This window comes from Petromyzon marinus, chromosome 20 (assembly GCF_048934315.1).
Source record: "Petromyzon marinus isolate PM22_M1 ecotype Great Lakes invasive population chromosome 20, UKy_Petmar_22M1.pri1.0, whole genome shotgun sequence".
NCBI classification, from domain to species: Eukaryota; Metazoa; Chordata; class Hyperoartia; order Petromyzontiformes; family Petromyzontidae; genus Petromyzon; species Petromyzon marinus.
This window is the reverse complement of record NC_133686.1, coordinates 4,608,978-4,625,346: the sequence shown is the minus strand read 5'-3', so window position 1 is coordinate 4,625,346 and position 16,369 is coordinate 4,608,978. Positions and strand designations below refer to the sequence as shown.

Sequence of the window (16,369 nt, the reverse complement as noted above, 5' to 3'; positions counted from 1 at the left end):
AGTGCCTGTGTTTTAATCGGCGAAAGCACTCGTGATTAAACTGGGTTCTCAAGTATAGCGAATTGATGGACAAAGCCTGCTCACAAATGACTGCAACACACACACACAAATACATAATATTCAATATTTTTCACCGAATTTAGCTTATTCAATATGTAGGATTTTTTTCTTGGAAAAACATAGTCACAGTGTGAACACAGAGTCCTATTGGAAACTTCAGAAGTAGCTCTGTGGCATTATTTTCTGGAACTCTTTCTCTGACACAAGATGTTGCACTGTTAGCCGCGACAGTTGTGAGTAGAAATGCTTTAATCGCACACGATGCCATTCATGAGAATGGGAGGGCAAATGTATAAATAGAAATACATCCGAAAAATAAACTTAACACCCCACCCCCCTCTCTCTTTCTCCGCAGTCATGTCAAAATCCTATTGTCAATTAAGAGTACGTTAAAAATATATATGTCACTTAATATATTTAAAATAAGGATACACCGATGTTTCTTCAATAATTAAATCTAACACCATAAAACACCTGTATGTAGTATAATTAAATCGCATACACATGTATACTTACAACTATTCTATTTATGTTTTGCTGCCATATAGCGTAAGGATGCCATTACGCAGAAAATCACTTGTTCGCACACATTAACACCCTTGGTGATACTATTGCTGCATACATTGAGCATGCGGGCTCATTAAAATAAGATAATGTAATGATTATTATGATAATAAAAAGTAAGGTCCTTTATTTACCCAAGCAAGCCTCACTGAACCTCGAAACTCTTTTTTTTAAATTCGAATTTAGCCGCATGTGGTAGGAAGTGAAGATTGCCCGGAGAAAACCCAGCGCACAAACACACAGGAAGGGACGTCCATAGGTGGGGGGGTGGTGGGAGGGGGGTGCAGTGCCCAGGGCCAATCACGCTGTATGTGCCCCCCGCCCCAACACCTTCAAACTAAACGGGAAGTATTACATCTGACAGCTTGACGTCAAAGCACGCCCACCCCCAAAGCGCGGGGCCCAGGACGGTCGCCCCGATGGAGAATCAATTTTCTGTGCGTCCATCTCCTGCGCACGGCAAAGCCCCAAACCTACAACACCTGGGTATTCCGGGGACAGCAAAACACCTCTGAGTACGAACAAGGCTCAACCCTGCTAGGCTTCCAGTTTAAAGTTTACTTTGTTTAACCAGGTGGTGAGAACTCAAGAGACCCGGACAGGAGTCTAATGTGCAGGAGTGGCGTGGGTCACCGAAATGACACACGAGCGAGAGATAAAGTGCACCCGACGCAAGTCAAGCGATCGCAAACACACAAAACAAAAAATTGGAATAAAGGGAAAAAAACCCCCACTGCGTCCGCATGAGGAGTCGAAAAATATTGCCAACGTGTTTTAAAAGCAAAATATTACATTCCCTGCGGCGCAAATTGCCCAGGGCATAATGCACCCAGATTGATCACGGTGCGAAGAGACGCGAAGGAGATCTGGCGCCAATTCGGAGCGAGATGTGTGGATTTGCAGACACGTACACACAGTCCATGCGTAATGCTGTGTTCGTATTGTTGTGTTGGATTGTTGTTCCACAAGGTTAGGGGATCCTGCATCCCACGAAGGACGCCTTTACTATGACCTCTGTCACTTAAGAGAGGACAATAGAGCGGCGGATGGGGGATGTGCAGCCAATAACACTGCAAACAAACCTAGCATGCTCTAATAGAAAACATATAACACATTTTGATTTAAAGCTTTCGTGACTGCAGGAATTCATATTCTTGGTTCTTTCGGTAAAGTCAGGTAGAAGGGAAACAATAAAAAATATATAACAATAACATTCTCACGACGTTTCGACTGCAACACAAGCAATCATCATCAGGTGTGAAAACCACAGCAAGAAACATTTTAAAAAAGTGGCGTGTTTAAAAAAAAACCCACCACTTTTTTCAAAATTTTCTTGCTGTGGTTTTCACACCTGATGATGATTGCTTGTGTTGCAGTCGAAACGTCGTGAGAATTTTATTGTTTTATACATATTTAAATTATTTTATTGTTTCCCTTCTACGTGACTTTACCGAAAGCACCAAGAATTTAGATAACACATTATTCTGCTTTTACCTCTCAACACTCAGTGAATTCTTCAGAAATCCCGTGCGATTACAACCACCGGCATGTGATTGGCTGCAACGAGCTCTTCCGTCGCAACACCGCCACGGTCCGCATTTAATTAAGAACTGTGGCAACGCAACAAGTACCTGGAACAAGAGCGCACGTTTACAATGTCGCGTTCGTAGTCAGGTAAGCTCCTGCAACTCGTAAGGGAAACGGCTGCTAATGAGGCTAAGCCTACGAGTAATTTCAGCTGTAATAATTTTTCATTTTTTTTAAAACATATCATTGAAATAAATGCGCCTACGTGTAGACGAATATATGTATGCGGGTACAGAAATACGGTGCATTTTAAACAAATATGGTACATTTATATGGGTTTTTGTACAACGCGTTTTGTTTTTTTTAGCATTTTATATTGAGCACTCAGTTGCTGATGCTCTCGTGTCCGAGTGGCCTCGGGTTGGGCTGGCCACCAGGAGTGGAATGTCGACTGCTGTATCAATCCCAAGTGAAATCAAACGACTCGTGCGTTTGTCATCGTGCCGATCTTATGGCGCAAGGCTATCACGAGGGAGGAGGTCACTATGTTTCACAAACATAGTCTGCAGTAGTTTTGCTCCAGTGGGGGGGGGGGGCGGGGGTCGGGATACGTTGCCATATGGTTTTAACAAATTGGGTTACGTAATTTGTGGGTGATTTGACAAACTTGGATTTTGTCGCCGGCACACATGGCCTCGTGTTTTTGGGTCTCGCATCACAGGATATTCAATATCCAATGTGAAGCAGATGGTGTGTGTATTTGCACGGTAGATACACCCATGCTCGAACCGCGAACCTCCTGCAACAAGGCATGGAAAAGCACCAACGCTCGGCCATGTCACCACCTGTCAGCCATGTCACCCCTTCCCTATTTTATTGCTCAACCGGCAGTTAATGCTTCATTATTATTGTGATAAAGATCAATCACCTCCGAACATTTCACGGAGTGACACAGCACTAAACGCAACATTCGTGTCGCGGCATTCCTGAAATGTCAAAATTATAATGTCAACGGCAATAAACCCAGGAATTGTGAGAATGGCTGTCTGGGTTGGATGGTTTGGGAACTGTAAGCAATTTGCCGGGGGTGTCCAGTCAACGTGGTGAGAAACGGAGGGGTAGGGACCGCAATGGACAACATCCCTACAGGGTGAGAAGGAGAAAAGGGTCAATACATCTGGGGGGCCATTGGCAACCAGTAATGACGAATGCCAGGGGCGAGAGGCCGCCTCCGAAAGGTCTCGTGAGTTGTCATTTTCAAAACAAATGCAATCCACTCAGGGGAATCCCCATTTGCAGTTTTGTTGGAAGTAGGGCCCCAGCAAGCTCTGCCTCTCCCACTTGACAAAGTACATCATCGACCGAAGGCGCAGCAGCCCCTGTGGATTTTGGGTGGAACTGGAGGGAGCTGATCCCCGCAATATTGAATGTTGAGCCCCCCCTATACATTCGTACATTCATTCTCAGCGTTCGTTCACTCTGAAAGGGAGATATTGACTCAAGAGGCACGAGGAGGAATCACAGACAAGGTGGAAAGGCAGCCACACGGTGAGTCGGTGCTCTCAACTATTGCCCAAGCTCCGTGGTCCTCTATATATCGAGGTGTTATTGGCCAATTAATGAGTGTTTACGTGTGGTAAGAAAGTAGAAGACCCAGTCAGAATGAATGCGTGCGAGGGGAAAACACTCTATCCCACACAGACGGAGCATATTGAGTCCATAGTTGCGGTTCCGCATTCTCAATGCGAGCCAGAATATGGTGCCTCATCGACATCCACGGGAATGGAGTTTCCCACCATCCACCAACCTTCGGTTAGTGTGGTTGGCTACAAACAGTGCAAAAGAAGTGCAACATACATACGACCCTCGGTCTCCAAAGTGCTGGACTGCAGCTGTGCATGGCCACCACGGCCCTTTAGCCACAGTGGCGAAATGTTAAACGACCTCGCTCGGTATTCAGGAGGTCATGGGTTCAATCCCAACCCTAATGCCTGTACTGTGGGAGTTTGCATGGTCTCCCCCGTGGTCAAGTGGATTTTCCTCCAGGTCCTCCGGTTTTTTCCCTCCACATTTATAAACATGCATTTACAGTATTGGCTATGTGTGTGTCTCTCTCTGTGTGTCTCTGTGTGTGTCTCTGCTTGTGTGTCTTTCTATGTGTCTCCGTGTCTGTGTTTTGTCTCTCTCTCAAATTTCGTAATCTTTGGAAGAACGTAATCAACCAGGTAGGGTGTTGACTGTTGTGTTAGCCGACTCTCTGTGTTGTATTGCGTTACATTTCTAAGTTTACTAGGTTTATTTTATCATTCATTCAACCTGACGACGGTTGCTTGTGTTGCAATCGAAACGTCGTATGCTATTATTTCATTTATTTAATTTCTACGTGACTTTACCGAAAGAACCAAAGAGTAATTCCTGCAGTCACGAAAGCTTCAAATCAAGTTAGAAACACATTAGTTTGAAGTTTGTTTAACATCGACTGTGTTGGGTTTCCCCCGCCCCCGCCCGTTGAAATGGAGTCACGCAACCGGGTTGAGATGCAACGTGGGGTTCAAGATAACCGACCACTATTGAGTGTCTCAGAACCAACTAAAGACCACGGGCCTGTCTTGGGGTGAAGCAGAGAAAGCTGCTTGAGACCGTCCGGCATTCTGCGTGGGCTTGTTGCAGCCTTGCGCTCCACAGGGAGCCAAGAGGCGCAAGTGAGCACTGAATGTCTCCCAGGGTGAATGCTGGCTATTCAAATATCAATGCGACGACACAAGCTCTAATTTACAAATTATGCAGAAATAGTGCGCAATAAATAAGCAATAATAAACGAGAGCAAACCTTTATTCAACGTAAAAAAAATGGTTAACAAGCCTTTATTTAATTGCTAAGAAGCATTATTGTTGTTGTTGTTGCTGAATACGATTAAAAGTTAAACACTGTATAAATGTAAATATAGCGCTTAAGTGTTTGAGTAAGCAAATAAAGGAAATAAGAATAATCCTGAGAGTGGATCACCGGCGTTTATATAATTTGTTGCAGCGTGAAAAAAAAATCCGCATTGGCTCCAGGGGAGGTCATGTGATGTGAATAACTTACTAAGAAAGCTCACATTATCGGTATTAAATTATTATATCAGTCTGCCTCGACACAGGGGTTTGTTAGTAGTTTGTTCTTCAAACAGAGGTTCTACTGAGCCAATAATAGTTTAGGAAATACGCGAGTGGTGTCAGAGGCATTATTGTTCGTAAAATATGTACATTTTGCCAATTTAGGCATTCAATTCTCTTCACTTTTTCTCACGTTTTAAAGGTAAAAAAAAAAATTCTTCAGTGGTCTGTTACGTTAGAATCTCAATTGGAAGGTTTTGAGTTCAAATTCTGGTCAGGAGTCAACACCGTCCTTCATCCCTATGGGGTCGATAAGATGAGTATCACTTTTTGGAAGGTGAACAGAGGTGGTGTTATGGATCTATTTAACTATGACATAGAAAAACTGTTACATCAGAGATGGCGGCGGCCTAGGGAGCCCTGATGATAGGAAAACGCAGACCTGTGTGTAAACGTATTAGGAAAATAATTGCAACTGAAATTAGAGAACGCAGCACCAAAGTGATTGAAGATAGTATAATAAACGATGGGATAAAAGCAGCAAAAACATTGATGCTGAGCATTTGTAAATCACAAATGGACGACATACAAGAGTAAGATCGAACCATAATGCATGAGAGACATAATCATAAAACTAGTGGAGGACAATTTTTTTCCACGGGACAAAATCATTGCGCAGATAAGGATTATGTTCCAGATGTCGCAAGTGAAGAGGTAGATATTGCCCTTTCACACAGCGTGTACACGAAAAAAAGTGAGAGGATCTGGACCAGATGGAATAACTGTGGATGTAATCACAGAAGCAGGAACAGCTGTTCAAATGCAAATAGCGAACCTATTTATGAAATGTTTTCACAAAAAATTAATTCCTCAATCGCTGAATGGTACCTCACTGTCCCTTTTAAAAATGGAGATGGTAGCGGATTTTTAATCATTACAAACTAATTAACCTTAATTAACCTGAAAGAGAGAAATAGGAGCACATGGATTAGGGAACGAATCAAAGATATAATTTTGGCGAACAAGAAAAGGAAGTGTGCTTGGGCTGGTGGATGAGACTGCTGGTGGAAAAGCAGCCAAAGGAGTAAATTCAGGCCACAGTGTGATGAGACCAGTAAATGTGCATGATTGAGGTGGATTATTGCATTGCAGGACCATGAGGCATTGGCAACAGCATGAGGCCTTCATCCAGGAGTGAATGGTTCATTACGATGAAAACACAGGAATGTGGATTTCTGTCTTATGCCCGTGAGCAATCCTCACGAGATGAGCACCACTGCATTCTCAATTCATCTGAGAATGTCTGATTATTATTTTTTGTTATTTCGTAATTAACAAATTCGAGTATCACTATTCGATAAATCACTATGCCTCTTTCTTAAGAGGTGGAAATGAGCTCTGCTTCTCTTTGTGGACAAGATACAAACATTTTTTTAACATTTTCATGACTGCCATCTAAAGAATTCATGGAGATTAATGAGAGTGAATTTCCACGTTTGAGTGCATAAAAATAATGTATACCTATACACACTATGCGTTTGCTTTCCTCATTTTTGTCTTTTCTTTGTTGTCCTTCCCCCGCAGCTCTGATTTAGCACGGTTGGCGAAGTACGGCGCGAAAGAAGTGCAACGTTCATACGTACATTTATCGTCCGTCGCTGTACAGGGTTACTCGATCACAACATTCGGACTTTGCTTTTCAACGGAGGCACCGCGTTGCAACAGTCCTCATATCGGACACATCATTTATTTATTTTGCCGCGACACACAAACTCACAAAGGACTGCTGCTGTTGTCACCCGGCCCTTAACGCCTACGAGCAAACAGATGGTGAGATTATTTTTGATAATGTCAGAAGACCCAGATGACAGCTTAAACGAGCCAACCTTGGTCTTAAGAGGCAACCTCTAGGGCATCCACACACCCAGCAATAATCTTTCATGCTTTATTTTATCACTGTCTGTAGGTTTTAATCATAGTAATATAATTGAGGCAGGGGGGCCCCTTCGCCCAAAGTGGAGTTGAATTTACGTCGCTACAGTTTGCCTGGAAAAATATGGAGAAAAAAACGGTTTGCTTCCATTGATAAGTAGGGAATAGTACATATATATCAACATATTCCTGATAATGAGATATTTGGTGGTAATTGGTGTAATAATTAGACTACAATGCTGCCTGCCAAGATAAAAAAGGGTTCATAATGCGGGCGATCCCCGATTTTTACGACAATCTGTTGCTGAAAGCCCAATAGGATCGTCGTAAATCGGACCCGACTGTACCATAGACAGTTGAAACAGTAGAAACATCACTGACCGGTGTGTTCTTTCCTTTTATCGGCCGTCTTTAACGGGGTTTAATTGGTAAAACGCCACAAAAAGACTTGAGAATAACAAAAGCTCCGCGCCAAGTGAGGTCGAAAAACAAGAGTCACGTCGGAAGATGCGTCGTAAATGTGCCATTCTATCAACGTCGTAAAAGTGGATCGTCGTAAGCCAGACATCGCCTTTATTTGAATTACCTTCGTGAAATCACCATATTCAAAGCAAAATTCTGGCATTTACCACAAATGGGGAGGAGAATTTCAGACATCAAAATAGATTTTCACTTCACTCCCAAATTCCAAACACTCCTGTCTGGAATTGGCCAAACATTCCTCATGGGGATAAAGGAAGAAAAGGGCTCAGTGAGGCTTTAATGAGTAAATAATGTGTACGATTAAATTATTAATATAAATTAAAACTAATATTATTGTTATCACCATCGTCGCTATGGACTAGTCCTTGAGAATTTTAAGTGACCATTAATTGCATTGAAATGCACTTCCGATTAGCCTTCAACACCTCAGATTAGCACGGTTGGCTACGTACGGTGCGAAAGAAATTCAACATACATACAAATGAACGTTTATACGTACGTATATAAAATAAAATGAAAAAAACCTACACTTGCCAAAAAAATACAGACAAAGTATGAAAACGTAGTTTAAAAAAAAGGAAATGAATTATATATGACAGAAAGGCGAACATTAGAGGAATTATTGTGTTTAAATCACCTGGATGGACTAAAGGGAGCCCAGGCCTAGGTCCCTCTGTCACGTTCGCTGATACAACACAAAGTGATCAATGTTCTCCGGGACAAACCTTTGGGTTCAGAGCTCAGCAATCGAAATGAAATGTTGAGGAGCATTTCGATGCATGTCACCTTTATTGTTAGGATGCTCGAAAGGTTAAACAAAAGTAAGATGTCACCGTGTACGGTGGACACACATTATATGAAGACGACACATCGTCACTCTGTGGCACATGTTTTAATTGTGTCTTCGGACTCATTGAGACTTTTCCTGGGTAAATAATTGGCATAACTGAGATGATTATTATTATTGCTATGAACGAGCTTATGAGCATCACAACAATAAACAATAACTCATTAAAAAAATTACGTGATTTCAACGAAAAAATGTGAAACATAATATATTTGTATTACTTTTTTTATCTGACTATATATTATTGTATTCTTAATTTTGTATTGTTGTTTAAATTTTGGATCTTGTTTTCACTTCGATGCGGTCTCAAGTAATAATATTGATCCTGTTCCTTTCACCGACCCCTGAATTTAAATTTGTTCAGAATCTTGAACCTATTCGGTAAAGTCACGTTGAAGGGAAACAATAAAGTAATAAAATATATATTATATATAAAACAATATATATTTTATTATTTTATTGTTTCCCTTCAACGTGACTTTACCAAAAGAGCTAAGAATATGAATTACTGCAGTCTTGAAAGCTTTAAATAAAAAAAAATCAAGAACCTCTTGCAGCTTCGGTGCTCGCTGTCCAACATCAAAAGCTATAATCAATCTACTGCTGGACGAAGGCCTCCTGCCCTGCAAATGAGCTGATCATATCGCTCCATCTCCGTCACAGTCGTCCTCTCAAGCGTGCCCCCCCCCCTCCTCCCTCCCTTTGTGGCTGCCATTCGATCACCAATCTCACCCATCGGTCATCATCCCCAACTTATGTCCTGTGCCGCCAAAGTCCACTTACTTCTCTTCACAGTTTCACGTGACGTTTATATTTTTCATTCGTTCTCCATTCACGTCTTTTCAGTCGCTGAGTGTAATTCCGAAGCATGCATCTCTCAATGCTATTACTTTTTACGTTTTTGTTTTTAATTGCATGCATAGGGCGTCCGTGCCAAATTGGATCCAATGTGTACAGTTGGTCAACCACTCGTCGGAAACTAAAGCGCACGCTGCAAAAAAAGGAAATATCAGAAAATGGATCTGCCAACGATGGAACGCAGAGAACTCCATAACTCCACAACGAAAAAAAATTGAGAGCACAGCACAAAAATAATTGAAAACGCCATAACAAGCAACGGGAACATGGAATCGGCAAAAAGTGAAGTTGAAGATTTGTGGTAAATCACGATTGGAAAACCTCAGAGAGCATGATGGAAGCGGAATGTGCGATAGCATCATAAAACTAGCGGAATAAATAGATGCAGATCTTGACAACAGCATAATCAGGAAATAATTGGGTTTTTTTCAGTTTAGGGGGATGATTCAAATGTCACATTTAAAGAAGTTTGCTGGTATTATATTTAAATATTTTTTAATGTTTCATAGCATTTTGCTGTTAGGATGTTTAACTCTGAATGTAAATTTGTTACCCTAGAATGTGTTTTCTGTTATGATGTATTTAATTAAACCTAGGTTCCAACAGACACTTCGCCTGCTCTTAATAAAAAAAAACATTGTATGGTACATTACTCGTCGTTGGTCATGACTTTATATAAATAAGCTCAGATGCATACACATTATATACTTGGTTCTTTTGGTAAAGTCACGTAGAAGGGAAACAATAAAATAATAATAAAAAAATAAAACAATAAAATTCTCACGACGTTGCGACTGCAACACAAGCAATCATCATCAGGCGTGAAAACCACAGCAAGAAAATTTGAAAAAAAGTGTTCTTTTTTAACGTTAGCACCACGGAGAGCGATTTGGCAGTTATTCAGATGGACGAGTCCATCTATGTTCGGAAAAGAGAAGGGGGGAGACGAAAATAATGGATGTGGTCTGAAAGCCACCATAAGCGTGAACAATCAATTAAGACCCGAAATGGTTTATCAAATCCTTCCAATGATTGCTAAGCCAGAATCCATCTTCTCGGTTGAAATTGTCTCTGTGTTTGTATATGTGGATAGCCTCATGAACAAATCTCTCATGGTAGCCAGATGGCTTGCAAAGAACCTCTGTCTTGGAGAAGTCAATGTCATGTGAGCCTACTGAATTATAACAGTGATCTGCCACGGCCGAGGTGTTGGTCCTACCGTGTTTCAGGCCTGCTTTGTGCTCACGAATGCGGTCCGAGACATGTCGTTTGGTTTCTCCAATGTAACTACTACCACAGAGGCAACTTAGTTTGTAGACGCCAGGGTACTGTATGTCCGGAATCACATCTTTTACAGACAGAACTAGATCACGGATTTTATGTAATGTGGTGAATCGGACCTGGATCTTGTGTTTACTCAAGATTTTGGAGATCTTTTTTGTGATCCCCGAAATGTAGGGTAAAGTGATGGTTTTGAAAGGCTCCTCAAGAGGGTCCTTCTTCATGGTTTGAGTGATAGCTTTGCGGATTGTGTAGTGGGAGGAACCATTAGCCTTAAGAGCTTGGTGTACGTGCTTGAGTTCACTGGATATGTGTTCCTGGTCGGATATGCATTGGGCTCTATGGTGCAGAGTCTTGATGAGGAAATTCTTCTGGGATGGATGGTGGTGGGAATCCGGTTTCAAGTAAACATCCGTAAGGGTAGCTTTCCTGTAGACAGAGTGCCTCATTGAACCATCAGGTCTCTTTTTTATTAGGACATCCAAAAAAGGTAGCTTGCCATCTTTTTCGACTTGCATGGTACACATAGGAACACATAGCCAGTGAACTAAAGCACGTACACCAAGCTCTCAAGGGTAATGGTTACTCTGACTACACAATCCGCAAAGTTATCACTCCAACCATGAAGAAGGACCCTCTTGAGGAGCCTTTCAAAACCATCACTTTACCCTACATTGCGGTGAACCACAAAAAGATCTCCAAAATCTTGAATAAACACAAGATCCAGGTCCGATTCAACACATTACATAAAATCAGTGATCTGGTTCCGTCTGTAAAAGATTGGAGAAACCAAACGACATGTCTCGGACCGCATATGTGAACACAAAGCAGACCTAAAACACGGTAGGACCAACACCTCGGCCATGGCAGATCACTGTTATAATTCAGTAGGTTCACATGACATTGACTTCTCCAAGACAGAGGTTATTTGCAAGCCATCTGGCTACCATGAGAGATTCGTTCATGAGGCTATGCACATATACAAACACAGAGACAATTTCAACCAAGAAGATGGATTATGGCTTAGCAATCATTGGAAGGATTTGATACACCATTTCGGGTCTTAATTGATTGTTCACGCTTATAGTGGCTTTGAGACCGCATCCATTATTTTCGTCTCCCCCTCCTCTTTTCCGAACATAGATGGACTCGTCCATCTGAATAACTGCCAAATCGCTCTCCGTGGTGCTAACGTTAAAAAAACCACCACTTTTTTTCAAATTTTCTTGCTGTGGTTTTCACACCTGATGATGATTGCTTGTGTTGCAGACGAAATGTCGTGCGAATTGTATTGTTTTATATATTTTTATTATTGTATTGTTTCCCTTCATCGTGACTTTACCGAAAGAACAAAGAATATTAATCCCTGCAGTCACGACAGCTTTAAATCAAAATGCATACATATTGTCATCAATTTAGCATTTACAATACTTTCAAGAGTGGACCCAATCCATTCATTCATTAGAAAAAAAAAACACTTACGGAAAAACGAATAACAAAACGTGAATTGCACTTAGTGAGAACGTTTCCTTATAATTGTCTACCCTCACATGGAGCTGCCGAGGCTTCTGTTTCTTTCTCTCATGTGCGGCTCTTTGAATGATTTTCAACGACTTCTCAATCTGCGGCACAATACAGGAAAAGATTTCTATCATTAAAACTGCTGGAGTGCACGCAGCATTAAGGCAAACAAGCAAAAAGTTTATTCGCTTTTGAAAACAACAACTTTATCGGCGCAAATAACTAGCCACAATATTGCCTTTGTTTATTTGCGCAATGAAACGCCCTATCTGTTGAATAATCTTGAACATGCCAATTAGGGAAGCCACGTTCTCATTCGTGGCGTTGCCCCACTGTCGCAATATAATTCATGGCAGACAGAGGCGTGGTTGCTGCCTGTTCTTTTGTGACTTCAAGTTACGTTCATGTGGAAATTACAAAGACTGCACACGACACGAACGCCGAAGAGGTGCGTTCGATTATACAGTGTCTCCCTTGAGACTACTGCTTGAGTCAGTTTTAAGCATCACGCGAACGACAGCACTCTATTGCAATTTAAGCAGCAAGTGACGGCCTGGAGAATATCGCGGGTGAAAGGAAGACAATCAGAGAAGCTGATGAAGGTTGCAAAAGGGATGGCTTAAATCAAAGGGCATCAGGCTGCCCATGAGGCGTTGGTGGATCACGTGAAGATTAAGAGCATTGCCATGAACCGTATGCTCTATCCAGCGAATGGAAAATGTCTTAACATGCAGGCATGTATCGATGCATAGACCCATTTATTAACTTGATTCTTACGCTTGTGATGAATGGGATACTCGACAATTAGATGATCGGCAGGCCGTGCGTGGTGGGGTTAGTCTGGTGATTGTGGAAGAGTAGGTCCAAATCCCCCCTGAGATGGGTTCTTGAAAGGCCCTTCTGTCAGCAGTGGCATGAGCAAGACGTTTCAGAGCTGCACCTTTGCCTTGTGTACATGATATATACAGCCCTTTGTCAATCCACCAATGGATCAGAGACTTCCCACATGGCATGAGTCTCAATGTAACATGTGCTGTCACAATGAGGTGAAAGCAGCGAACACAGCCCTACAGACAGCACACCCAAAAAAATCAAGAAACAATACAAATGAGACTGTAAAATAAACGATTCTTAGATTGAATTTGTGAGGTCAGAATGTGAAAATTAAACTAATCCATGGGTAGCTGCCTCATTATCTTTCTACTGGGAGGAGCAAGGTAAAAGCCCACTGTCCCCTTGGTATCAAGAAACGACTCGTGACAGAACACCGTGTCTGAAAGCACCCACAGAAAATGCCACGTGCTTTGTAGCTCATAAATGTATGCATTACTATGGGGGGTTAGAAATGACCATGGGTATACAACATCGCATGCTCGCCACAGCAGGTGGGGTCTTGCCTTTCCCGCGGTGCATTTAGTCTACGCTTCTATGCGTCTGCAATCCAACTTACATGCGCTTTTTGTCAATCTACTGCTGGGCGAAAGCCTCCCCACACAGAAATTGGTTACGGGAGTTGTTTGATCATAGTTGGCCATGCCGGTCAGTGCGGGGTTGTGAAGGGGGGGGGGGGGTCCCAACACTAGCCCAAGATATAAATTGCCACTGATCTTAGTCAATGGCTGGGAATCATCGAACTCAGGTATATTAGGTTCACAGTCCAGCCAACCACTGCGCCACCACCAACTGTTTCTTCATAAAGGTTTGAAAATGAGCAATTACCCATATTTTACATCAGAATTTTTTTTTTATATATTTATATTGCAGTAGGATGATGCATTCATGCATCGATTAATATCGATTCTTAAACTCACAATGCATGATTCAGTGTTTGTATAATATGGTACATTGCATTTAATAGGTCAAAATGACCCATGCAGCCGCTAAACCTGCTCCAATTCACCTCATCCTGAAGAAATTTACGATCGAATTGAATCGTGACCCTAAATCATTGGAGTTGGGAATTGTGAATCGCTTCACCCTTAATATAAGACACGTGTGAGTATTTGTACATATATAGTGTTTGTAAATGTATGAAGCAATTACTGAGTATAATCAACCACACTTTACGTGACAGATAGACGAAAGGTAGGATAGATAACATGTGTAAAATCGTTAATTAGTTTGTTTGTTTTTCGACGCATCAGCCAATGATTTTATTTTAAAAAAATATATAAAACATTTGCACGCGCAAAGATGGTAACAAATATCAATATTTTGAGGTGGTGTGGTGGCGTCAGTGCATTGCACATTTCGCTGTGAAATCCAGTAACCTACATTCGTTCCCTGGCCACAGCTAACATCAATGGTGAATGATATCTGAACCCGTTCTTACTCTCCCCTTCAGCTAACCCACACTGACCAACATTGTAAAGTATGGTCAAATAAGCCCCATAACCGATATAGTGTGGTGGTGGGGCTTCAGCCAGACGTGGCTTGACAAATGCCTGAACATTATTATTAATCTAATTACGTTTCAATGAACAATTTATAAATACATTGATTCGGTATTCTCTCGTTAGAATATATACTTTCCAATTAAATCATCACAATAACATTTCAGGAAACACACACCGCATACATTTTTAAGAAAGAAAAAAAAAATGCAATGCCAGTTGGGAATTCTAGATTTAAAGCTTTCGTGACTGCTAGGATCCATACTCTTTGGTTCTATTGGGTAAAGTCACGTCTCGCCCCTTCACCTGATGAAGGCCGCTTGTGTTGTGGCCGAAACGTCGTGATTTTTTGTTATTTTATTTTCACCTACGTGACTTTACCCAATAGAACCAAAGAGTACAGTTGGGAATTGTATTTATATATGAAACCACAAAATTACTGAATTACATCAAAGTCCCCGCTAATCCATTCCATTCGTTTGACTGCGCCCACCGACACGTCCACATCTCCTAGAGGGCTGCCCTGGCCAGTGGAGGCTTAAACGACAATTTGCAGCAGCTCAGTGACCTTCCACGCATGTTAAATAATTACCCGCACCAGATGTGGCCGAGAGAGGAATACGCAAAAGTGTCGATGTATAAATTGCTCACTAATGACGAGGAGTTTTAAAAAACTTGCGCTGCCTCGCTGCGCTTTAACTACATTTAAGCTGACGGCCATTCACCGCTGGCAGCACTGCGCCTGGTCCTCCTGCGTATATCTCCACTTTAATTTGAACCTCCGAGGCCAACATTTTCAAATGCCAGAGATTCAATTGCTGTTTTTTTTATTTTTTACCTCAAGAGGGCATCCACTGCACCCAAGGCATGAGGCAACTGAAACAAGTTGCCTATTGCCAATTGCGAGGGGTAAAAGCGTGGCTGAGCGCGGCGTAGGCACCCACTCCATCACGGCGCACCAAAAAAAAATAAAAAGAGAGGCAAGTGCTCGCAAGCAAAAAAAAATCCCCTGAAGAATTTACGGCGTCTGAATCAAAGAGCCAAATGTCCATCACTCGCTAAACTCTGATTCAAATGGAAGTCTCTTGAAAGCAGAGAGGGCAACCGCATTATACGTTTCTCTGCGCAGCTGTAGATGAAATGCATTTGTGAAGTGCCAATGCAATTGACTTTAAGTCTATTCAAATTGCTCAGTTAAGATCTTGGACACACCTTCCATCGGCACTCTGCTAATCAGCTTTTTTGTGTTCTTACCCATTGTGTGCACAGCAAGCCTCTGCTTACAATGAACATACAGCCCATCAGTAGAACAGCAAAAGAAAGGATGACCGATTTATAGATGTCCCTCTAAAATAATAGGGGGGGAATTATAATTATGCAATAATAGGGTTTTTCCCCTTTTTTTCTGGCAACAAAACTGAAACCTTTTTACGAGGATTCATGTCTGCATTAACCACAATACCTGCAGTCAAAATGCAAACAAAAAACATACTATGATAATATATGTGGCATTGTCCTTGAAACTGATTGGTCCACACCAAGGGACGGCTTTCTTTTGAGCCTCGACCCAATTGGTGCTCGACCAGATGACGCCAAACGGCGCACAGCTCAAAGACAATGCACTATCAAGGTAATGAGGGCTCGGGGTGAGCATCTACATCATTAGACCTCCTTTGCCAGTACCAAAATGCAATAAATCTGGTCGAGCACCAATTGGGTCGAGGCTCAAAAGAAAGCCGCCCCTTGGTGTGGACCAATCAGTTTCAAGATAATGCATATATTATCATAGTATGTTTTTCGTTTGC

At 41.9% G+C, this 16,369-nt stretch overlaps 1 protein-coding gene across 5 annotated transcripts in view; it reads right to left on the bottom strand.

The window, feature by feature from the left end:
- The window catches only part of LOC116944204 (teneurin-3-like), a 456,734-nt gene that overhangs the window by 361,870 nt on the left and 78,495 nt on the right, over positions 1–16,369 (bottom strand). The window contains exon 1 of one of the 5 annotated variants that reach the window (XM_032957716.2): positions 12,201–16,360. The exons of the other annotated variants lie outside the window; for them this stretch is intronic. The gene's annotated coding sequence lies outside the window, so the exon portion shown is untranslated. Of the gene's footprint in view, positions 1–12,200; positions 16,361–16,369 lie in introns of those variants that run through there. 5 annotated transcript variants of the gene reach the window in all.